The sequence below is a fragment of the Carassius carassius genome, chromosome 48 (assembly GCF_963082965.1).
Source record: "Carassius carassius chromosome 48, fCarCar2.1, whole genome shotgun sequence".
NCBI classification, from domain to species: domain Eukaryota; kingdom Metazoa; phylum Chordata; class Actinopteri; order Cypriniformes; family Cyprinidae; genus Carassius; species Carassius carassius.
In genome coordinates this window covers 23198961-23223721 of record NC_081802.1, presented here as the reverse complement: position 1 = coordinate 23223721, position 24761 = coordinate 23198961, and the positions used below count along the sequence as shown (strand labels likewise).

The window sequence follows — 24761 nt, the reverse complement described above, 5'->3', positions numbered from 1 at the left end:
AAAACTTTGAAAGAGAAAAAATACTGGACGTTTATTCACAAAAAGCCAAAGCCACTAGATCCAGTAAAATAACAATAATAATGTGCGCTATGTACAAGGTGAAAATGTAAACAAACAAACAATAAAATGGGAAAGAACGAAAGCGGCGCCAAAGGAAAGAACAAAATATAAGAAAACAATCCTTAATCTAAACCTAATCTAACCAAAGCAAAATGTAGAAAATAAACCGAAATCTTTAGTGCATCCGGCACCTTAACTAAACTGTCTAACAAAAACAGAAATACAATGTGTGGCGCTCACTTCTTACCTAGTGTGTCTATACAATATGTACAGTGTATATCGCGAAATACTGACCTGCGTTCTCTTCCCTCTGTACTACCAGCTGTTACTCAAGGTCTCATAGCGAACGAATAACATAGACAACACATCAAGATCAAAGCACATAGCTTATTATCTGAGAGGGCACTTGTGGTGGATGTCGATATATCAATATTAATAGGTTTGGCTTTTTTTATAACAAATCTGTCCATTTTAGTCTGATTAATGATTAGTGATTACGGAAAGCAGTAAATGATTACATACTCGCACGGCACTGTATAGTGGGGGATGGGACGTTTTCAGAAACGCTGTGATTGGTGGATAGGATATGGAACATGCATGCGACTGGTTATGTCACTGTCACTGACAACAACATAACCAATCACAGTGTGGCAGACGCTTCATAGCGCCAACTGCAATGTTTAATTTTAAATAAATGTAGCCTACTGGCAGTCTGGCACACGTGGGTGCTCATTTTCCGTGGGTGCTCTCTATTTTCCGTGGGTGCTCGAGCCCCGGAGCACCCACGGTATCGGCGCCTATGTTTACCAGTGCAATACATTGAGGATGTGATGGAGGAGGCAAAGGAGGATTATAGCAGACGAGAGATAACAAATAAGTATGACGTAATTAAGAATGCAATACCTCAAGAGTGGATAAAGAGAATTGACAACATGGAAGAAGAGAAACCTGGGAAAGATGTGTATGTGAGGCTGGGGGAAAAATTGTGTGCTTTTAATGAATGTACTGTGAAAATATTTTATTGTGTTTTTAGAGTTACTGTTTTTAAGAAACCTGTTGTAAACGAATACTGGATACGGATGTTCAATGATGTAAAAGAAGAGAATATATGGGGGAACATGAATGGTAAAATTGTACAGAGGAAACTGGAGAATATGGAGTATTTTATCAGGAACAAAGCAGTGTTCACAGATGTGATTTTAAACAAAATTGGGATGGAGGAAAGTGCCACATGTAAAGTATGCCAAGATGCAGATGAAGGGTTTTTACACTTGTTTTTATATTGTGAGGAGCTGAAAACTTTTAATGAGAGATGTAAAAACATGATTTTACATGATTTTGAGAGGAGTTGAAATTGGGAAATTTGAATGGGAAAAGGTGTTCATGTTGGGAATTAATGAAAATTGTAAAAACAAGAAGATCATTAATTTACTTGTGATGTTGATGAAAAGTGCGGTATGGGAAAGAAGAGTAGTGGTGAAAAAGGAAAATGTTTTAATTGATGTGTGGAAAATGTTTAGGAGAAAAGTTGAGAAATATGTTGAATGTCTGTTTTATTATTTTAAGTTGGAGGGAACAATGAATCTTTTTAATTATGTTTTTACTCAGGAGGTCTTAAAGGTTTTAAATGACCTGGGGATGGAATTGTCATTTTTAAAAGATTAAACTATTTAATGAGTGTTTTTTTTTAAGTTATTATTTCTAAGAGGTCTGACAGCCCAAAATTTTAAGAGTGTTTATGTTAAAGAAAGCATATTATGTATATTGGTATGTTAATAATTGATATGTATGTTTGAATTAATTAATTTCTTTAATAAAAAAAAAAAAAAAAAAAAAAAGGCTATGCCCGATCTCGTCTGATCTCGGAAGCTAAGCAGGTTTGGTCCTGGTTAGTTCTTGGATGGGAGAACGCCTGGGAATGCCAGGTGATGTAAACCTTTGGGTTTTTTCACTAATTATTTAATAATCTAAAAAAAAAAAAAGAGTCTCAGCCAGATTTCAGAGGCAAAGCAGGTTTGGGCCTGGTTAATACTTGGAAGGGAGGCCGCCTGGGAATACAATGTGCTGTAAACCTTTAGATTTTTTTCACAAATTATAGAATAATCTTACAAAAAAAAAGAGTGTAATGGCCTTCCCCTTTAATTTGTTTTGCTTGGCGTCACCACTAGATGGCGAAATACCCTTATTGTATATAAGGGAGAGGAAACGAAGCAAGAGTATTTTCATGTTTGTTCTTGAGCTAACAAGCTTGAGAAAAATGGTTTAAGCTTTAGTATCTCTTTGGCAAGCAGAGCGAGGTATGTTAGTTTGTTTTCTATGTATTTCTTTGGTGTCATTTGTTGTTTAATTTGAACAATGTTAAATGTGTAGTGAATGTTTGTTTGCTTGTTTGTTTTTGAGTTTATTTTGCTTTGATATTTATGTATTGTTTTTGTCTTCTTTGTAGTTTTACGGTGCCACCATGCTGTGATACTATAATAGTGCTATGAAGTTAATGTGTAAACACAGTGTTGTGATGCATGGAGAACATTTGCAACAAAGAATTGAGACAACGATCACTTCAGCAATGATTTTAAAATTGCATCTTAAAATAAATATGTTTCTTTTCTAAAAATGTTTCTTTTCTATGAGCTGAAGGGCCGCTACAAAGAGTCTCTGCCAGATTTCAGACGCAAAGCAGGTTTGGGCCTGGTTAATACTTGGATGTTAGACTGACTGGAAAAGCCAGATGCTTTAAGCTTTTGCATTTTCTTCCCTTCTTATTAAATGCTCTACCGATTAGAGTGGCTGATCTTTAAATAGCCCTCTCTTTGCAGCAGCCTTCGTTTACGGCCATACCAACCTGATGGCGCTAGAGAGCTACAGGAAGTGTTTGGCTGCAGTTGGGAGAGGAAGGCTCTCCTCCATTTTGTGTTTTTCTATTTGTGGTTGTTTTGTTTGTTTTGTGAATCTGTGTTTTTTTTTGTGGCATTTTTTTCTTTTTTGAAAACCACCTAACAGCAGCATATCGCTGTCTGGAGGGTGGTTGATCATTTTTTTCTCCAAAATGGACGGATTATATGGTAACGACTCGGAACTGGCTGGAGAGACTCGAATGGCAAATGACAATGGACTGGCTTTAGGAACACGCACGGCAAACGACACTGGACTGGAGAAGCGACAAAGAGCTGGAAATGGAAAAGATCAAGAAGCAAGGAAAAGATTTGGTGAAAGAAAATATTTAAAGGAGGCAACAGTGATCGTGAGTACAGAGAATGTGATTGGTGTGAGAGGAGAGGATATAATTAAAGCAATCTCAGAAAAAATTGGAAGTGGAAAGTTGTTGGCTGTAAGACCCAGACAAGGCAAAGAATATGAACTGACATTGGAACAGGAAGAAATGTCTGACATTTTAATCAATGGATTGACAATAAAGGGAGTGGACTGTAAGTAAAAAAAGTAAAAAAAAATGCAAAATAAAGATTACGTTGTTTCCTTCATGCACCTGCCTGTCTACCTGGAGGATAAGGAAATTTTGGACAAATTGGAAGGATGGGGGGTATCCCCCTTATCTAAAATCAAAAGAAGGTGCTATCCGGGCACTGACATTGAAGACGGTACAAGATTTGTAAAGGTAAGGTTTCCCAAAGAAGTGACATCACTCCCTTATAGCACAAAGATGGAAACAGCAGAAGGCCCGCAGTACTTTAGGGTGATGCACAGCCACCAGGTGAAGACTTGTAGGCTGTGCATGAGCCAGGGCCGGCCCTGACCAATTTGCTGCCCTAGGCAAGATTTTACCTGGCGCCCCATGCATCACAGCCCATTTCACCCTGTCATTGTGTTCATGATTTAGCATATATATATATATATATATATATATATATATATTAGTGCTGTCAACGTTAACGCGTTAACGCATGCGATTAATTTTTGTCTGGTTTAACGTGTCAAAATATTTAACGCAATTAACGCAGCATCCGTATTTTCTGCCATCCGTTGGCTAGCTTTACATTATATGATCACGCTCTTATTCATTTAAATGCTTTTAAACATTTCAAGCGCGGCAAGACAAAAGAGAATGCGCTGTCTGTGAATGCCCTTATGTGACACATACACACGTACACACACACACACACACACACACATACACACACACACATACACACACATGCATAGACAGGGCGCCAGAATCCAGTTCTCTTAAGCGTTTGAACTAACAATAAACATCCCAAAGTGCCAGTTTTGTCGATTATCCTCATAAGAGCAATCTTAAATGATTTATATAAAGTCTAAAATGAACAAAAAGAGTTGTGAGAGAATGAGGCGAGATCCATAGACCGTATATAAACGGTGAGATCCACGTGTCTTTCTGCTCTTAAAGGGACAGCAGCCAATAATGCTTCCTGTCAGTAAAGTTAAAGAACAAAGGGAACAGAGAAAATGACTCGCTGCTCTTGACTAAATAACTTTTGTAGCTTTAATAAGAATTAACTATTTAATGTATAGTTTATGCAGTGCAGACTATACATATGCATATATAGACTATATGACTGTGACTATGCATATAACTTTATTAAATTTATGTATATTTCCTAACTGTTAAGACAGGAAGGGCAGGAGTAAACATGACATTTATTATGGGTTTATGTTAGCATTGTTTTAAGTTTACTTAAATTAAAAACTGTTATAGTTTTGAAGCCTAATAATAAATGTAAAAATTAAAAAAAAAAAAAAAAATCAGTAGCTGTATTAATATCAGAAATACTGGCCTTCATTCATAAAAAGATGTCATTTAAACAAGTATTTAAATTTAACTGTGAAATTATTACATCAAAAAATATATTAAAAACGTACAAAAACATTTCTTTTTTTATTGCGATTAATTGCGATTAATCACAGAAACAATGTGTGATTAATCTAGTTAAAGTTTTTAATCGATTGACAGCACTAATATATATATATATATATATATATATCTATACACACACACACACACACACATTACAGAAGAACTGTTTCCAACACTCATAATAAATCCTCATATTAGAATGATTTCTAAAGGATCATGTGATAAACCGGATGTTACACTGAAGAATGGAGTAATGATGCTGAAAATTCAGCTTTGCATCACAGAAATAAAAGATTATTTAAAGTATAATAAATTGAAAACAAATTATTTTAAATTGTAATAATATATCACAATATTACATTTTTTTCTGTATTTTTGATCAAATAAATGCAGGCTTGATGAGCAGAAGAAACTTCTTTCAAAAACATTAAAAATAGTAATGTTTCCAAACTTTTGGCCTGTACTTTATCCCCCCAAAACTGCACAGCTGTAGAGTAAAACATTAATAAAAAAGTGATAATAAAAAATGCGTCTTAAAACTGACATGATTGTACAAAATCACAGTCTGGGGACTCAGAACTCAGAACAACTGCTAACATTAAGTTTAAGGTAAAAATAACTGCCATGAAATTATAGTATCTTACTCCTATGCAATAAATTGTTCATTCACTGCATCTCTTTACCTCTGTCTTTATCCTCTTCTCTTCTTTTTGGCACTGTATCTATCGCAGACTATGCTCATTTATAATGTGTCATGTAAATTTGGCCCTCCGTCACAATCAGGAAACTTTCACCGTGTCTAGAACTGGCGCAAGCTGCCAGGCCCGTTTCTACGAGCTGTGTGTTAACAAAAGCAGTGCTATCTACATTGGATGCGGCGTCGGGCACGCTACACAACAAATTACCAACAACTGATCGTGCGCGCGCTCTGTTTCTGACGCACTTCAAGCACTCGATGGGCGGGGGAAGATTGAAGAGCCGGACTTTTTTTTTTTTTTTTGCTTTATTTGGTAGTATTTCGAATTAATGGTTTTTAAATAGTAGCCTTTTATAAAAAAAAATGTAAAAAAAAAAAAAAAAAAAAAATTCACTCGTTCACTCATTCTGGCGCCCCTATGGATGAGTGGCGCCCTTAGCATTTGCCTATACTGCCTATGCCGCGGGCCGGCCCTGGCATGAGCCCAGAACATCTACTGAAAGAGTGCCCAGAATTCAAGTGCTGTCAGGTGTCCGGATTGCCAAGAAATTTTAAATAAATGTGAATGCTGGATGGAGGGAGTGGTAGGTGGAAGGGAAGAACAGGTGGACAGACAGGTGCATGAAGGAAACAATGATGAAGAAGGACATTGTGATGAAAGACAAGAAGAGGACAAATTACACTTTTGCTAGAAACATGCTAGCAACATGCCAATCATGCTAGCAACATGCTAGTCGCATGCTAATCATGCTTGAAACATTTTAACAGCATGCTAGTCATGCTAGAAACATGCTAGCAACATGCTAATCATGCTAGAAACATGCTAACAACATGCTAATCATGCTAAAATCATGGTAGCAACATGTTAGTCGCATGCTAATCATGCTAGAAACATGTTAGCGACATGCTAGCAACATGCTAATCATGCTAGAGACATGCTAGCGACATGCTAGCAACATGCTAATCATGCTAAAATCATGCTAGAAACATGATAACGACATGCTAACAATATGCTAATCATGCTAGAAATATGCTAGCAACATGCTAATCATGTTAAAATCATGCTAGCAACAAGCTAGTCGCATGCTTGTCATGCTAGCAACATGCTAATCATGCTCGCAACATGCTAGTCGAATGCTAATCATGCTAGAAAAATGCTAACAACATGCTAGTCGCATGCTAGAAACATGCTAATCATGCTAGAAACATGCTAGCGACATGTTAGCAATATGCTAATCATGCTAGAAACATGCTAGCAACATGCTAATCATGGTAAAATCATGCTAGCAACATGCTAATCATGTTAGAAACATGTTATCAACATGCTCATTATGCTAGAAACATACTAACGACATGCTAGCAATATGCTAATCATGCTAGAAATATGCTAGCAACATGCTAATCATGGTAAAATCATGCTAGCAACATGGTAGTCGCATGCTAATCATGCTAGAAACATGCTAACAACATGTTAATCATGCTTAAATCATGATAGCAACATACTAATCATGTTAGCAAACATGCTAGTCGAATGCTAATCATGCTAGAAACATGTTAACAACATGCTAGCAACATGTTAATAATGCTAGAAACATGCTAGCGACACGCTAGCCACATGCTAATCATGCTAGAAACATGCTAGCAACATGCTAATCATACTAAAATCATGCTAGCAACATGCTAGTCGCATGCTAGTCATGCTAGAAAAATGCTAACAACATGTTAATCATGTTAAAATCATGCTAGCAACATGCTAATCGCATGCTAATCATGCTAGAAAATGTTAACAACATACTAGTCACATGCTAGTAATGCTAGAAACATGCTAGTCGCATGCTAATCATGCTAGAAACATGCTAGCATCATGTTAATAATGCTAAAATAATGCTAGCAAAATGCTAGTCGCATGCTAGAAACATGCTAGCAACATGCTAATCATGCTAGCAACATGCTAGTCGCATGCTAGTCATGCTAGAAACATGATAACAACATGCTAATCATTCTAGCAACATGCTAGTCGCATGCTAGTCATGCAAGAAACATGCTAGAAACATGCTAGCAACATGCTAATCATGCTAGCAACATGCTAATCATGCCAAAATCATGCTAGCAACATGTTAGTCACATGCTAATCATTCTAGAAACATGCTAGCAACATGCTAATCATGCTAGGGACATGCTAGCGACATGCTAGCAACATGCTAATCATGCTAAATTCATGCTAGCAACATGCTAGTTGCATACTAGTCATGCTAGCAACATCCTATTAACATGCTAATCATGTTATTAACATACTAGTCTCATGCTAGTCATGGTAGAAACATGCTAGCGACATGCTAACAAAATGTTAATCATGCTAAGGACATGTTAGCGACATGCTAGCAACATGTTAGTCACATGCTAATCATGCTAGAAACATGCTAGTGACATGCTAGCATTATGCTAATCATGCTAAGGACATGCTAATGACATGCTAATCATGCTAAAATCATGCTAGCAACATGCTAGTCGCATGCTAGTCATGCTAGAAACATCCTAGCAACATGCTAATCATGTTAGCAACATAATAGTTGCATGCTAGTCATGGTAGAAACATGCTAATCATGCTAGAAACATGTTAGCGACATGCTAGCCATATGCTAATCATGCTAGCAACATGTTAGTTGCATGCTAATCATGCTAGAAACATGATAGCGACATGCTAGCAAAATGTTATTCGTATGCTAATCATGCTAGAAACATGCTAGCCACATGCTAGTCGCATGCTAATCATGTTAGAAACATGTTAACAACATGCTAGCAACATGTTAATCATGCTGGAAAAACATGCTAACGACATTCTAATCATGGTAAAATCATGCTAGCAACATGCTAGTCGCATGCTTGTCATGCTAGAAACATGCTATCAACATGTTAATCATGCTAGAAACATGCTAGCAACATGCTAGTCACATGCTAATCATGCTAGTTGCATGCTAATCATGCTAGAAACATGCTAGCATCATGCTTATCATGCTAAAATCATGCTAGCAACATGCTAGAAACATGCTAATCATGTTAGAAACAAGCTAATGACATGCTAGTCGCATGCTAATCATGCTAGCAACATGCTAGTTGAATGCTAATCATGCTAGAAACATGTTAACAACATGCTAGCAACATGTTAATCAAGCTAGAAACATGCTAGCAACATGCTAATCATTGTAAAATCATGCTAGTCGCATGCTAGTCATGCTAGGAACATGCTAGCATCATGCTAAAATCATGCTAGCAACATGCTAGTCGCATGCTAGTCATGCTAGAAACATGCTAATCATGCTAACGACATGCTAGTCGCATGCTAGTCATGCTAGAAACATGCTAGCAACATGCTAGCGACATGCTACCAACATGCTAATCATGCAAGAAACATGCTAATCATGCTAAAATCATGCTAGCAACATGATAGGCGCATGCTAATCATGCTATAAACATTCTAGCAACATGCTAATCATGCTAGAAGAATGCTAATCATGCTAGAAACATGATAGCAACATGCTAATCATGCTAAAATTATGCTAGAAACATGCTAGTCGCATGCTAATCATGCTAGAAACATGCTAGCAACATGCTAATCATGCTAGAAACATGCTAGTCGCATGCTAATCATGCTAAAAACATGCTAGCAACATGCTAATCATGCTAAAATCATGCTACCAAAATGCTAGTCGCATGCTAGTCATGCTAGAAACATGCTAATCATGCTAACAACGTGCTAGCAACATGCTACTAACTTGCTAATCATGCTAGTGACATGTCTAGTCACTTGCTAATTATGTTAGCGACATGCTAGCAACATGCTAATCATGCTAGAAAAATGCTAGTCAAATGCTAATCATGCTAGAAACATGCTAATCATGCTAGCAACTTGTTAGTCGCATACTAATCATGCTAGAAACATGCTAGAGACATGCTAGTAACTTCTTAATCATACTAGCGACATGGCTAGTCACTTGCTAATCATGCTAGCGACATGCTAGTCACTTGTTAATCACTGTCTATTTTAAACTTTTTAAACTTTTAAATCTTTTTAAACTTTTCACATTTTCAAACTTTTCAAACTTTTTTATCTAGTTTGAATTGTTTTTTTTTAAAAATCTATTCCCTTAAAATCTGATAAAACATTTTCACATTCCCTAAACTAAACCCCATTCTTTTATCTTGATTAACAAAATACACTTCAGTCTTTCCTTCCTCTTTTTCTTCCTTCTGTATTTCATTTATCCACGCTTTTGGTATTGCACTTTTCATTTCTTTATATTGCTTCTTTACATTGTTTATGTCATACTCTTCTTTGGCTTCTTCCAACTCATCAATAATTACTTGCACTGGTAAAAAAAAAAACTCTCTTATCTCATACATAATATCCCTTAATCTTGCAATCCCAACCTCCCACCATTTTTTTTTAATATTTATTTCCCACTTTTCACAATATGCTTATTAAAAAACAATGGTTGGTTTAAAATTTTGGTTTGGTTTAAAAAAACTTCTTTATAAAAATCTGGTATTCTTTCAAACATCCATGTTTTCATTTTCATCCATAAAACACTGTCCCCTAGTTTCACGTTACCACATTTGTCCAAATAGTATTTCATTGTATCTTTCCATTCTCCTTGTTCTTGATCACCTATATACTTTTTCACAACTTTAATTCTCATACTTTTCTTTTTTAATTCTACATCAGATAATCCCATTCCTCCTTTATCAGCCTGTCCTATCAGAGTGTTATAAGCAACTCTTGGGGGTTTCTTCTCCCAAATAAAATCTAAAACACATATTTTTATTCTTACTTCCACCCATCTTGGCATTGCGCTCACCATTAAAATATACCACATTTTGGATAACATTAAAGCATTAACCACTAAAATTTTCCCTTTCAAACTTAAAAATCTTCCCCTCCAAAAAATTAATCTCCTTTCCATTTCCCCCAACAACTTTTCAAACATTCTTTCTCTTGCCCCTTTCTTGTCTTTTCCTAAAGTCACACCCAAAATTTTTGTTTCCTTCACCTCCTCAAAATTAAAAACTCCTCCTAAATTTGGTACCTTTCCAAACTTCATGTACACAGTTTTTTCTTCATTAACTCTTGCACCTGTACCTTTACCATACCTCTCTACATTTCTCATTACCTCCTTCATACTGTCTAAGTCTTTTAAAATCAGTGTTGTGTCATCTGCATATTGGAATATCTTTTTCTCTTCTTTACCTTCTTCCATTTTAATACCTTGAATGCTTTTAATTTCTTAATCATTAAACCTAAAGGTTCTGCTACCAAAGTATATAGCTGTGCAGAGAGTGGACATCCTTGTCTTATTGACCTTGTTATTTTAAAAGGTTCTGTTAAGAAACCATTACACGTCACTCTTGTCATTATGTTGTTATATAAAATTTTTATCCATTCGTTAAAATTTTTTCCAAACCCAAAACGTTCTAAAATTGCAAATAAAACACCATGTTCTACCCTAACAAAAGCCTTTTCAAAATCTAAATTAACAACATATCCATCCTTCTGTGTTTCATTTAAATAGCTTATTATGTCTCTTACACCACTCGTCATATCAGCAATATCTCCCCTTCTTACACCATATGCCCGATTAGTCACTATAATTTTGGGTAAAACATTTTTCATTCTGTTTGCAAGGATTTTAGCTAGTATTTTTAAATCTGTGTTTAACATTGTCATTGGCCTAAAATTACTCAAATTATTTTTACTTCCTTTCCATTTACAAATTAATTTCATCAACCCTATACTCATCCTCTGATCCATTTCTCTTTTATTAAAATCTCCTAATATACTTGTGACGGTGGATTAAGGAAAGTCTGGAAGCAGATGCGAGTTAACAGATTTAATGGGCTGAGAGGAATACAAATACACAAACAAACAAAGATGCTGAGGAGACGACATGAGGAATCCGGATGATGGCGGAGAGAGGGTGAGTAGTCCGGTTGATGACGGCGAGTAGGCAGCAGGAGAGGATGGCACAGGAACTGCGGGGAATAGAGCCGAAGGTAAGTGTCCGTGGCTGAGTGAACGTGCGGAGAGTGGATGAGGTTCTAGGGAAAACACAGACATCCAACGCATACAACACTAAAGCCAGACGAACAGGGTAACCACATCAAACAAGTAACAACGATCTCACAAACACAAGACGTGAGACAAGCCAATATATAGTGGATGAGTAATGAGTGGCAGCTGTTGCTGATGACAATTAACGGAGACGCCCACAAGCTAATCAGTGCAGACGCGAAACACACAGATTTCACCACAAAGTGCAAACACCCCGAGATCACGGTTTACCAACCGTGACAGGTCCCCACCCCCCCCCCCCCCCCCCCCTCTAAGAACTCCTCCTGGAGTTCCCAGAAGGGCCTACCTGCTGATTGTCATCATCAATAAGGGAGTGATCCAATATGTCCCTAGCAGGTACCCAATTCCTCTCCTCCAGACCGTAACCTTCCAAGTCCACCAGATACTGGAATCCTCGTCCCCTCCGTCTCGAGTCCAGAATACAATTAACCGAATATGTCGGTTCCCCATCTACAAGACGCGGCGGCGGGGGAACCGGAGTAGGCGGATTAATACTTGCATAAAACACGGGTTTAATTTTGGACACATGAAAGGCGGGGTGTATCCTCTTGTACGCAGGAGGTAGTTTGAGGCGGACTGTCACCGGACTAATGATCTTGGTGATAGTGAATGGGCCGATAAATTTGGGAGCTAATTTATTAGACACTGATCACAGAGGAATGTTACTGGTAGAAAGCCACACTTTTTGACCCACGACGTAAACGGGAGGCTTTGACCGGTGGCGATCGGCCTTGGCCTTAGTGCGCTCCCTCACCCAGAGCAGAGTCTCGCGGGCTCTGGTCCAGGTGCGGTGACACCTTTGGACAAACGCGTGAGCGGAGGGAACCTCGACTTCAGATTCCAGACTAGGAAAGGGTGGTGGCTGGTACCCTACACTACACTGAAATGGAGAGAGGCCCATAGCTGACAATGGCAACGAATTGTGGGCGTACTCCACCATAGAAAGTTGTTGACTCCAGGAAGAAGGATTCTTTGAGACCAAACATCGCAACGTCCTCTCTAAATCTTGGTTGGCTCGCTCAGATTGTCCGTTGCTTTGGGGATAATAACCCGAAGACAAGCTAACGGACGCTCCTAACAATTTGCAAAACTCTTTCCAAAATTTGGATATAAACTGAGATACCCTGTCCGAAACCACGTCTACCAGGAGGCCATGAAGCCGAAAGACGTGATCTAGAACAGTGACCGCTGCCTCCTTGGCTGTCGGTAATTTGGGCAAGGGAATGAAATGTGCCGCCTTCGAGAACCGGTCCACTACGGTCAAAACGACCGTCATGCCATTAGAGGGCGGCAGGGCGGTAACAAAATCTAGAGCGATGTGGGACCAGGGTCTCGAAGGGACAGACAGCGGTTGAAGAAGCCCATCAGGAGGTCGGTTAGATGACTTACCACTGGCACAAACTGAGCAAGCCAAAACAAAATCGCGGGCGTCGCGAGCCATCTGTAGCCACCAGAATCGTTGTCTAACTAACCCATTAGTTTTACTTATCCCTGGGTGACAAGCCACATTAGAACAATGAGCCCACTGGACAACTTCAGACCTTAACTCCTCCGGCACAAATAAACGGTTCGGTGGGCAACCGGACGGAGGCGTTACCCCTTCTAAGGCCGTCTTGACCTTCGACTCGACCTCCCATACGAATGCTGAGACCACTAATTTCTCAGGTAAAATACACTCGGGAGTCACCGGATGGGCGGAGGGATCAAAAAGACGTGATAAAGAGTCGGGTTTGACATTCTTGGAACCCGGGCGGTACGATAGGGTTAATTCAAAACGACCAAAAAAAAGTGCCCACCGAGCCTGCCTGGAATTGAGTCTTTTGGCAGTTCTAATGTATTTTAAGTTCTTATGATCGGTCCAAACAATAAAGGGAACCCCTGAACCCTCCAACCAGTGACGCCATTCCTCTAATGATAATTTGACCGCCAACAACTCTCTATTGCCAATGTCATAATTACGTTCGGCAGGAGATAGTCGATGTGAGAAAAACGCGCAAGGATGTACCTTATCGTCCGAAGCAGCACGTTGGGACAACACTGCTCCTACCCCCACCTCTGATGCATTGACCTCCACCACGAACTGCCATGTGGGATCAGGGGCCACAAGGATGGGAGCCGAAACGAAGCGGTTCTTGAGGTTAGTGAACGCAGCCTCAGCTGCGTCCGACCACCTGAACGGAGTACTGGGAGAGTTCAAGGCTATCAGAGGTGAGGCTAGTTGGCTGAAATTACGTATGAAACGCCGATCGAAATTGGCGAACCCCAGAAACCGCTGTAGGACCTAACGGGAATCTGGAGATGGCCAATCTATCACAGCCTTAACCTTGTCAGGGTCCATACATATTCCCTCGGACGAGACAATATACCCTAGGAAGGGAACAGACTGTGCATGGAATACGCATTTCTCCGCCTTGACAAAAAGCCCATTCTCAAGTAACCTCTGGAACACTCGTCTGACGTGTTCAACGTGTTCCTGGAGAGATGAAGAAAAGATCAGTATGTCATCCAGGTAAACATAGATAAACTGATCTACCATATCTCTCAACACGTCATTCACGGATGCTTGGAAAACCCCGGGCGAGTTGGAGAGCCCGAACGGCATGACCAAGTACTCAAAGTGCCCTCTAGGGGTATTAAAGGCGGTTTTCCATTCACCCCCCCTCCTGATGCGGACCAAATGATAAGCATTGCGTAAATCCAATTTTGTGAATATGTATGCTCCCTGCAACCTCTCGAAAGCTGAAGTCATGAGTGGTAAAGGATAGGTATTCTTAATAGTGATGTTGTTCAGCAGTAATCAATGCAAGGTCGCAGAGAACCATCCTTCTTACCCTCAAAAAAGAACCCCGTCCCCGCTGGAGAAGAGGAAGGACGGATGAACCCAGAGGCTAAGGAATCAGAAATGTATTTCTCCATGGCCTCCCTCTCAGGAATAGAAAGAGAGTATAACTTGATACTAAGTCTGTGGCACAGTCGTAGGGACGATGCGGAGGGAGAGAAGCAGCACGGGACTTACTGAACACTTCCTTCAGGTCCAGATACTCAACGGGCACGTTTGGCAGAACCATGTTCTCCTTATGAAAGACAGAAACAGGGACAACAGAACAAGCAGAAACCAGACAAGACTCATGACATCTTTCACTCCACAATGTGACAGTGTTAGAACCCCATTCCACTCGTGGATTATGCTTGGATAACCAGGGGTGACCTAAAACAATGGGAGCAACAGGGGAGTCCATGAGAAAAAAGGATATGGTTTCTTGATGGTTTCCAGATGTGAGCAGTGTGATGGGTTCTGTATGGTGTGTGATGTGAGGCAGTTCCTGGCCGTTGAGTGCGGTGACATGGATGGGGAGAGACACAGGAAGAACAGGAATGTTCAGGTGATGTGCAAGTGAAGAATCAATGAAATTACCTTTGGCTCCGGAGTCCAGAAGGGCGTGACACTCGTGATGTTGATTCTTCCACCGCAGTTTCACCGGAAGCAGGGTCGATGATGTAGGTGAGGACTTCTCAGCGGAGATCCCACCCGATAGTAGCCTCAAGTTTTCTATCGGGCTAGCTCTTTTACCGGGCATGAGTAGGTGTTATGAGCAGAGCCTCCACAGTACGAACACAGTCCTTGGGACCTCCGCCGTTCCCTCTCCCTCCGGGACAGCCGAGCTCTACCCATCTGCATGGGCTCATGGTCGTCGACAGAACCAACCGTGTTCTCTCGACTCAAGCGCCCCCTAACAGGAGAGATGGTAGATCTTGAAGGACTGGGTTGGCGGCCCAGGCGATTAATCCGTGCATCAAATCATAGAGCCAGTTCAATGAGTCCGTTGAGAGTGGGGGGCAGCTCGAGGAGGTAGATCTCTTGCTGAACACGGTCGGATAACCCATGCAGGAATCTATTCCACTGCGCCGCCTCGTTCCACTGGCACGCGGCCGCCAGGGTGCGGAACTCGATGGAGTAGTCGGTTACTGAGGAAGAGCCTTGACGGAGTTCTGAGAGTCGATGAGCGGATTCCCTGCCGGTTGCGGCCCGGTTGAAAACTCTCCTCATTTCCTCAGAGAGGGCGTGGAACGAGGCACAACACGGGTGTTGGTTTTCCCACACCGCCGTCCCCCATAAGGCCGCCTTGCCAGACAATAATGTGAGCGTGAACGCTACTTTAGAATTCTTAGTAGCGAAGGTGCGGGGCTGTAGGGCGAAATGCATTGAACACTTAGTTAAGAAAGTTCTACAAAACGCTGGCTCACCCGCATAGTTCTCTGGTGCCGGAAGTAGCGGCTCAGGCCAGAAGTGGTCCTGGGGAATCTCCCGGGGTACGGACGGCGCAGGCGGTGCGATGGGAGCAGTGGGAGACGTTAGTTGATGGATCTGCTGGGTGAGCTCGGACACCTGTGCCACCAGCGCTTGGACAGCACGTCCGGTGTTCGAGATGCTCTCCTGCTGCTGATCCATTCTTTTGGCGCTGTGATACATGAAATCCGTGAGTGTATTGGTGCTCGCTGCTTCCATGGTGGTGAGATCGTTATGTGACGGTGGATTAAGGAAAGTCTAGAAGCAGATGCGAGTTAACAGATTTAATGGGCTGAGAGGAATACAAATACACAAGCAAACAAAGATGCTGAGGAGACGACACTTCGTGGTGGTGGGAAGGAGGTGAGGAATCCGGATGATGGCGGAGAGAGGGTGAGTAGTCCGGATGATGGCGGCGAGTAGGCTGCAGGAGAGGATGGCACAGGAACTGCGGGGAATAGAGCCGAAGGTAAGTGTCCGTGGCTGAATGAACGTGCGGAGAGTGGATAAGGTTCTAGGGAAAACACAGACATCCAACGCATACAACACTAAAGCCAGACGAACAGGGTAACCACATCAAACAAGTAACAACGATCTCACAAACACAAGACGTGAGACAAGCCAATATAAAATGGATGAGTAATGAGTGGCATCTGTTGCTGATGACAATTAACGGAGACGCCCACAAGCTAATCAGTGCAGACGCGAAACACACAGATTTCACCACAAAGTGCAAACACCCTGAGATCACGGTTTACCAGCCGTGACAATACTTCCTTTAAAATCCCACTTATCTTCTCTTGAAAAACTTTATAAAATTAATTTACTATCCCATCTGTCCCCGGGCTTTTGTTCCCTTTTCAAACTATTGATAGCTTGTACAATATCCTCTTCACTAATTTCTTTATAACATTCCTCTTTATCTCCTCTACTTACTTTAGCTGTAACACTCTCTAATAACTGACTCTTCTCTTTTTCGTCGATTCCTTTTGTTTTAAAAAGCCCCTCATAATACTCTTTCACTTCTGTTAAAATTCCACTTATATCTTTCACTATTTATCCTTTTTTATTTTGTAATTCTTTTATTAACTTTGCTTTGCCTCAAACTTTGTACATTTTTCTCCTGCAATTGTGTTTTTTGCCTTGCTCCTTATAATTGCTCCTTTACACTTTTCTTCCTCAATTTTCCGTAACTCTTCCTCCAAAAGTATTATCTGTTTTATCTTTAATTCACTTTTATTTGTCTCTTCTCTGAGTTTTTTCCTTATTTCCAGCTCCTTTGCTTTTTTAACTTTCTGTACCAGTTTGCTATAGTTTATAGAATATTTTCTTATTTCATACTTTACATTTTGCCACCATAATCGTTTATCTTCAAAGTACATTCCGTCCTCTTTTTCTTGGTCTAATATTTCCTCAATTCTTATTCTATAACTTTCACATGTGAAAATTTCTGAATTTAGTATCCACACTCCAGGCCCTTTTTTTTCTTTACTAAAATCAATATTCCATAAAAGCATTTTGTGATCACTCAAGCTGGTATCCTTATAACAAATGTCCCCCAGAAAATATTCCATATCCCTTTCACTTAACATAAAATCGATTCTTGTCTGACACATAAAATTCCCAACCAGTTGTCTTCTGGAAAAGTCTCTTTTCCTTTCATTGTTTTCCCTCCAAACATCTATCAAATTTCTCTCCTCCATCATTTCTTTTAACTCTTTCCTTACCATATCTGTTCTAAAAACCATCCCATCTGCCATGTCCATCTTACTAAAAACAGTATTAAAATCCCCAACTAAAATTACTTTTTTATATGTCTTTTATATATATTTTATATTTTTATATGTCTTTATAAAAATCCTTAATCCCTCAAAAAAACACTTTTTTTCTCCCTCTTGAGTGGGTGCATGCAAATTAATTATCACAAATTCATTATCATCTTTCTTAATATTAATCCCAACACATTTGCTTTTTTGTCATTATAGACATCATATGAATTAATTTCAACGTTTTCCTTTATTAAAATGGCTACCCCCCTTCCTATCCTTCCATCACCATTATTATAAAACATTTGTCCTTTCCATTTCTTTTTCACATCCTCAATCATTTCGTCTTTCCAGTTTGTTTCTTGTAAAATTATAACATCCTGTTTTTTGCATATTTCTTTTACCATCTCAAATTTCTTTACACTCATTAAACCTCTTGCATTTAAACTCACAAAGTTTAAATCCATACCAATAAAAAATAAACATTTAAAACCATTCATCTTCAGTCTCTCTCACAATCTTGTTCTTGTACCAATCCCAACTTCTTTTTGTCTATTTCAGTCATCTTTTTCTTTGGATTTGGATTTGGCTTTACCTTCATTGATTTTCTTCTTATCATTTTTCCAACCTTTTCTCTTTCTTTCCTTGCCTCCTGTTGTTCCATATCCAGTTCCTCCACCTTGTCACTCCCCTCTTCATCATTTACTTCCTTGTCATTTGCAACATTCTGTTCCTCTCCCTCCGCTGTATCATCCTCCATTCTGTCTACTTCTCCGTCCTGGTGACTTTGGTCCTTCAACTTCTGATTTTCCATATATTCTATTTGCTTTTGTTGTTTGTTTTCCATCGGTTCAAAAGTCTCTGTGGTTTCTGCAAGCTCATCTTGCACCTGCCTATCCATACTTTGTTGCTCTTCTGATTCCTTCTTGTTACCTTCCATCCAGCATTCACATATGTTAAGAGGTTTGCCACTGTCTGGACATTCAATTGCTGTACAGTCTCTGGAGAAATGTCCTTGATCTTTACATTTAAAACATTTGATCTCAGGAAAGTCTATGTTCTGGACTTAAACACAATCTACAAGTTTTGACCTGCCTACTGTGTATTATCCTGAAGTACTGTGAGCCTTCAGTTGTCTCAAACCTTGTACTGTATGGCAATGATGCCACCTCCTTTGGGCACTTGACCTTAACAAATCTTGTCCCATCCTCTATCTCTGTTCCTGGATAAAACCTCCTCCTTATCTCTGTTATGGGAGTAACTCCCCATTCTTCCAATTTCAAGGTTATGTCGTCATCATCTAGATACACAGGCAGATGCATGAACGAGACTACATATTCTCTGTCCTGGAGTTTTTTAACATCACATATTTGTCCTTTAATTTGCAAACCATTTAACAGTCCATAACAAACTTCCTCCATTTCAAAAGTCACTTCACATTGTTTATTAGTCTTTGGTCTTACTGCAATCATTTTTTCCATGCTTACTTTTTCCTTTATTTATTTTATTTCCTTAAGCACTTTACTGATGTCAATTATTGCTGTAGCTTATTTTGAATAGATCCTTTGTTTCTTCATTTCTTTCGCCATCATCCCTTCTCCTTGTCTTAATCCTTTTCCTTGGTCAATTGCATTAACTTGTTTCAAATTCGTTGCCAGTTGTGAAACAAGCAGTTGATCCATTTCACTCTTTCTGAATAAAAAATAAAAAATTAAACCACTCCCCAGACAGCATGAAGCTGCTGGTTTGTGGTTTAAAACTTATTAAATAGATAAAGAAAAACTCCTCTTACAATTCAGTCTTTCAAACAAACAATACAAGAGTTAGCTTCCGTCCTTTCTACACATACTTGCACTGCCTGGATTGTACCACTACAATGAACAGGAGTGCACAGGTAGGTATGGCCGTAAGCGAAGGCTGCTGCAAAGAGAAGGCTATTTAAAGATCAGCCACTCTAATCGGTAGAGCATTTTATAAGAAGGGAAGAAAATGCAAAAGCTTAAAGCAACTGGCTTTCCCATGTGGTCTCCCTTCCAAGTACTAACCAGGCCCAAACCTGCTTTGCCTCTGAAATCTGGCAGAGACTCTTTTTTTTTCTTTTTTTTTTTTTAAAGATTATTATATAATTTGTGATAAATTCCAAAAGTTTACAGCACCTGGTATTCCCAGGCGGTCTCCCTTCCAAGTACTAACCAGGCCCAAACCTGCTTTGCCTCTGAAATCTGGCAGAGACTCTTTTTTTTTTTTTTTAAGATTATTATATAATAAGTGAAAAAATCCAAAAGTTTACAGCACCTGGTATTCTCAGGTGGTCTCCCATCCAAGAACTAACCAGGCCCAAACCTGCTTAGCTTCCGAGATCAGACAAGACCTGGCATAGCCAGTTTGGTTTGGCCGTAAGCCAAGATGCTGCAAAGAGAGGGCTATTTAAAGATCAGCCACTCTAATCGGTAGAGCATTTTATAAGAAGGGAAGAAAATGCAAAAGCTTAAAGCAACTGGCTTTTCCAGGCGGCCTAACATCCAAGTATTAACCAGGCCCAAACCTGCTTTGCCTCTGAAATCTGGCAGAGACTCTTTTTTTTTTGTAAGATTATTTTATAATTTGTGAAAAAATTCAAAAAGTTTACAGCACCTGGTATTCCCCGGCGGTCTCCCATCCAAGAACTAACCAGGCCCAAACATTTTTAGCTTCCGAGATCAGACAAGACCAGGCATAGCCAGGTTGGTTTGGCCATAAGCGAGGGCTGCTGCAAAGAGAGTGATATTTGAAGATCAGCCACTCTAATCGGTAGAGCATTTTATAAGAAGGGAAGAAAATGCAAAAGCTTAAAGCAACTGGCTTTCCCATGTGGTCTCCCTTCCAAGTACTAACCAGGCCCAAACCTGCTTTGCCTCTAAAATCTGGAAGAGAATCTTTTTTTTTTTTTAAGATTATTTTATAATTTATGAAAAAAATCTAAAAGTTTACAGCACCTGGTATTCCCCGGCGGTCTCCCATCCAAGAACTAACCAGGCCCAAACCTGCTTAGCTTCCAAGGTCAGACAAGACCAGGCATAGCCTTTTTTTTATTAAAGAAATTAATCAATTCAAACATACATATCAATTATTAACATACAAAGATATATAATATGCTTTCTTTAACATAAACACTCCTAGAATTTTGGGCTGTCAGACATCTTACAAATAATAATTAAAAAAGCACATATTACATTAATCTTTTAAAAATGGCAATTCCATCCCCAGGTCATTTAAAACCTTTAAGACCTCCTGAGTAAAAACATAATTTAAAAAATCCATTGTTCCCTCCAACTTAAAATAATAAAACAGACATTCAACATATCTCAACTTTTCTCCTAAACATTTTCCACACATCAATTAAAACATTTTCCTTTTTCACCACTACTCTTCTTTCCCATACCGCACTTTTCATCAACATCACAAGTAAATTAATGATCTTCTTGTTTTTACAATTTTCATTAATTCCCAACATGAACACCTTTTCCCACTCAAATTTCCCAATTTCAACTCCTCTCAAAATCATGTAAAATCATGTTTTTACATCTCTCATTAAAAGTTTTCAGCTCCTCACAATATAAAAACAAGTGTAAAAACCCTTCATCTGCATCTTGGCATACTTAACATGTGGCACTTCCCTCCATCCCAATTTTGTTTAAAATCACATCTGTGAACACTGCTTTGTTCCTGATAAAATACTCCATATTCTCCAGTTTCCTCTGTACAATTTTACCATTCATGTTCCCCCATATATTCTCTTCTTTTACATCATTGAACATCCGTATCCAGTATTCGTTTACAACAGGTTTCTTAAAAACAGTAACTCTAAAAACACAATAAAACATTTTCACAGTACATTCATTAAAAGCACCCAGTTTTTCCTCCAGCCTCACATACACATCTTTCCCAGGTTTCTCTTCTTCCATGTTGTCAATTCTCTTTATCCACTCTTAATTAAATCATATTTGTTTGTAATCTCTTGTCTGCTATAATCCTCCTTTGCCTCCTCCATCACATCCACAATGTATTGCACTGGTAAAAACCCCTCTTTGAATTCATATAAAACATCTCTGACTTTCGTGATTCCCACATCCCACCACTTCTTAAAAAAACCTCCTTCCCTTGACTTAAAATGCAGTTGTTTAAGAATAAAGGCTGATTTAAAATGTTCTCTCTGCCTTGTGGCTTAAAATGCACATTAGTTAAAAATTTGCCCCATGCCCCCATCAGTTCTTTATAAAAATCTGGCAGCCCCTCCGTCATACAATTTTTGACTTTCATCCATAAAATGTTGTCCCCCAAATTAAGATTACTACACTTAAAAAAATGCCCCATTGTTCTCTTCCATGCTACTTCGTTTTCTTCATCCAAGTACTTTTTTATTATTTTCACTCTCAAGCTGTTCTTTCTTTGTTCCACATCCATTAACCCCAGTCCTCCCTTCTTCACTGCTCCTATTAAAGTGTTGTGTGCTATTCTTGGTGGCTTCCCTTGCCATAAAAGATTTAAACAACATTTTTTCAGCATTTTTTCTACCCACAACGGCATTTATGGCACATATAAAATATACCACAATTTAGAAACCATTAAAACATTAAGAACTAAAACCTTCCCTTTCAAAGCTAATGTTCTCATTCTCTGAAAATTCAATCTTCTTTCAATCCCTCCTAATGCTTCTTCCCACATTGTTTCTTCTGCTTTTTTTTCATCCCTCCCCATTAAAACATCTAAAATCTTCATTTCTTTAGTTTCCTTAAAAGTAAAATGTTCTGTTAAAACCGGTGCCCCTCCAAATCTCATATACAGCGTTTTGTCCTCATTTACTTTAGCTCCTGATCCCCTACAATACTTTTGTACAATTTGCATTGCATTTTCCACACTCTTCAGATCTTTTAACAATAACGTTGTGTCATCCGCGTACTGAAAAATTTTACTTTCCCCTCCCTCGATGCCTATCCCTTTTATCCCCTCTTCATGTTTTACAGCCAATCCCAAAGGTTCCACAACTAAAGAATATAAAAGAGCTGACAACAGACATCCTTTTAATCTGTTGGCTAAAATTTTAGATAAAATCTTTAAATCAGTATTCAGCATTGTAATCGGTCTGTAGTTTTTTAAATCTGTCTTCTCTCCTTTTCTCTTGTATATCAATTTCATTAAACCCATTCCCATTCTTTGATTTAATTCTCCTTTCTTAAACACATCTACATATACTTCTTTTAAAATGCTAGTTAAAGAATCTTTAAAAACGATATAAAATTCACTCCCCAGACCATCTACACCTGGACTTTTCTTTTTGTTTAATTCACTTATTGCTCTTTTAATCTCTTCTTCTCTTATCTCTTCATCACACTCTTTTTTGTCTACTTCTCCTACTGTCGCTTTTATTCGCTTCAGTAACTCCAGTTTCTCTTCTTCCACCACCCCCTCAGTACTTAACAGGTTCTCATAGTATGCTTTTATTTCTTTTAATATTTCCTCATTCGTTTCCACCACTACACCATTTTTTCCTCTTATTTCTTTAATCATTCCAGCCTTCCCTCTTATTTTTTCTAAATCAAAAAAAAAATTTGTACATTTTTCACCCTCCACAGTATATTTAGCTTTCCTTCTTAGTCTTTTTGTGTGGCTTACATAGCTTTGTGCTAGTAGCCATTTTGTGCCTTGGACTACACTACATGGACTTTTATTTTGGCTCATCCACTAGCAACTAGCCACAGGAAACAATTGTAACAATGTTTAAGCACTATTTGCAGCAAAGCAGGTGGCTTTCTCATAGCTGCTACCAGCTAGCTACCACTAGCTGCGGTTACAGCTATCACTGCTTGTCGCCACCAGCTACTGCCTTTACCATCAAGCTGCTGCCTGCTTTAAACTCTTTTATCAGGCTCTGCCTACCTCAGCTGTGGCCCTCACATCCTTACTACCTCACTGCCTGCCTACTAAGGACTCAGCTCCCCCCATCCCACCAGTTTATCGTCTGCTGCAGCCTTAGTAGCTACAGCTTCAGCTGGTTGAACCAACCGACTGTCATCGGCTACAGCCACAGTTGCCTCCATCTTTGGGCGGTTATCTGTTTAAAGTCTCAGCTGCATCTTCCACAGTTGGACTTATCGTCTGCTACGGCATCAGCTGCCTCCGTCACTGGTCTGGTCGTCAGTTGCCTTACACTGTAAAAAATGATTTGTTGACAGAACTTGACTTGGTCAAGTCATCTTATTGCATTGACTCAGTTAAGTTTAGCCAACATTAGGAGTTAAGTTCACTCAACTTATATGGATTTGTTGAAATAACTTGCAGTAAATTGGGCCAACGTACTGTATCAATTAATAAGCATTTAGATTTTTTTGTTAAGTCAACTTAAAAACATATTGGTTGAACTTAATTTTTCATGTTTTCACAACCATTAACCAAGTCTAATTGACATAAAATAGTAATTTTTCATCAACATCACAACTTAACTTTTTGAGTTTACTAGACTTCATTGCTTGCTTTGACAAGAAGTTCTAGATATCTACCTGGAACCAGATTTTTAAATGAAATCAAGACAGCTGCAAAATTTAAACTCTCAGCATTTATTTTTTAAACAGATGCACTGCACCCAAAAACTATTAGCTTGCAAAGATATGAAAACATCACAAGAAAAACCCTCACATATATTCAGCTCACACAAGCATGTGCAAACTTCTTTATGCACAGACCCATTCTTAGAGAATAGTACAAATAACTCTCCTTGTCACTATCAGATATTTTCATTGCAGGAACAGGAGTACATGAAGAATTCACTATAAGCTGTTTAACAACTTCAAATAAAATAGTGTCTTCAATTCCCAATCAAACGTCAAACATGACAAGGAAAGAGAAGCAGGACAAGGGAACAATTCTTTTTAGAATACCAATGTTAAAATATACAGCTCACAGAAACACGTGCAAACTTCTCTATGCACAGACCCATTTTAAGGCCAAAATAGTAC

At 39.1% G+C, this 24761-nt stretch overlaps 2 pseudogenes; both read right to left on the bottom strand.

Annotated features, from left to right (window-relative positions):
* Positions 1 to 20052: 20052 nt before the first annotated feature.
* Positions 20053 to 20171, bottom strand: LOC132132001 (5S ribosomal RNA; annotated as a pseudogene).
* A 220-nt stretch (positions 20172 to 20391) lies between these two features.
* Positions 20392 to 20510, bottom strand: LOC132132015 (5S ribosomal RNA; annotated as a pseudogene).
* Positions 20511 to 24761: the final 4251 nt, after the last annotated feature.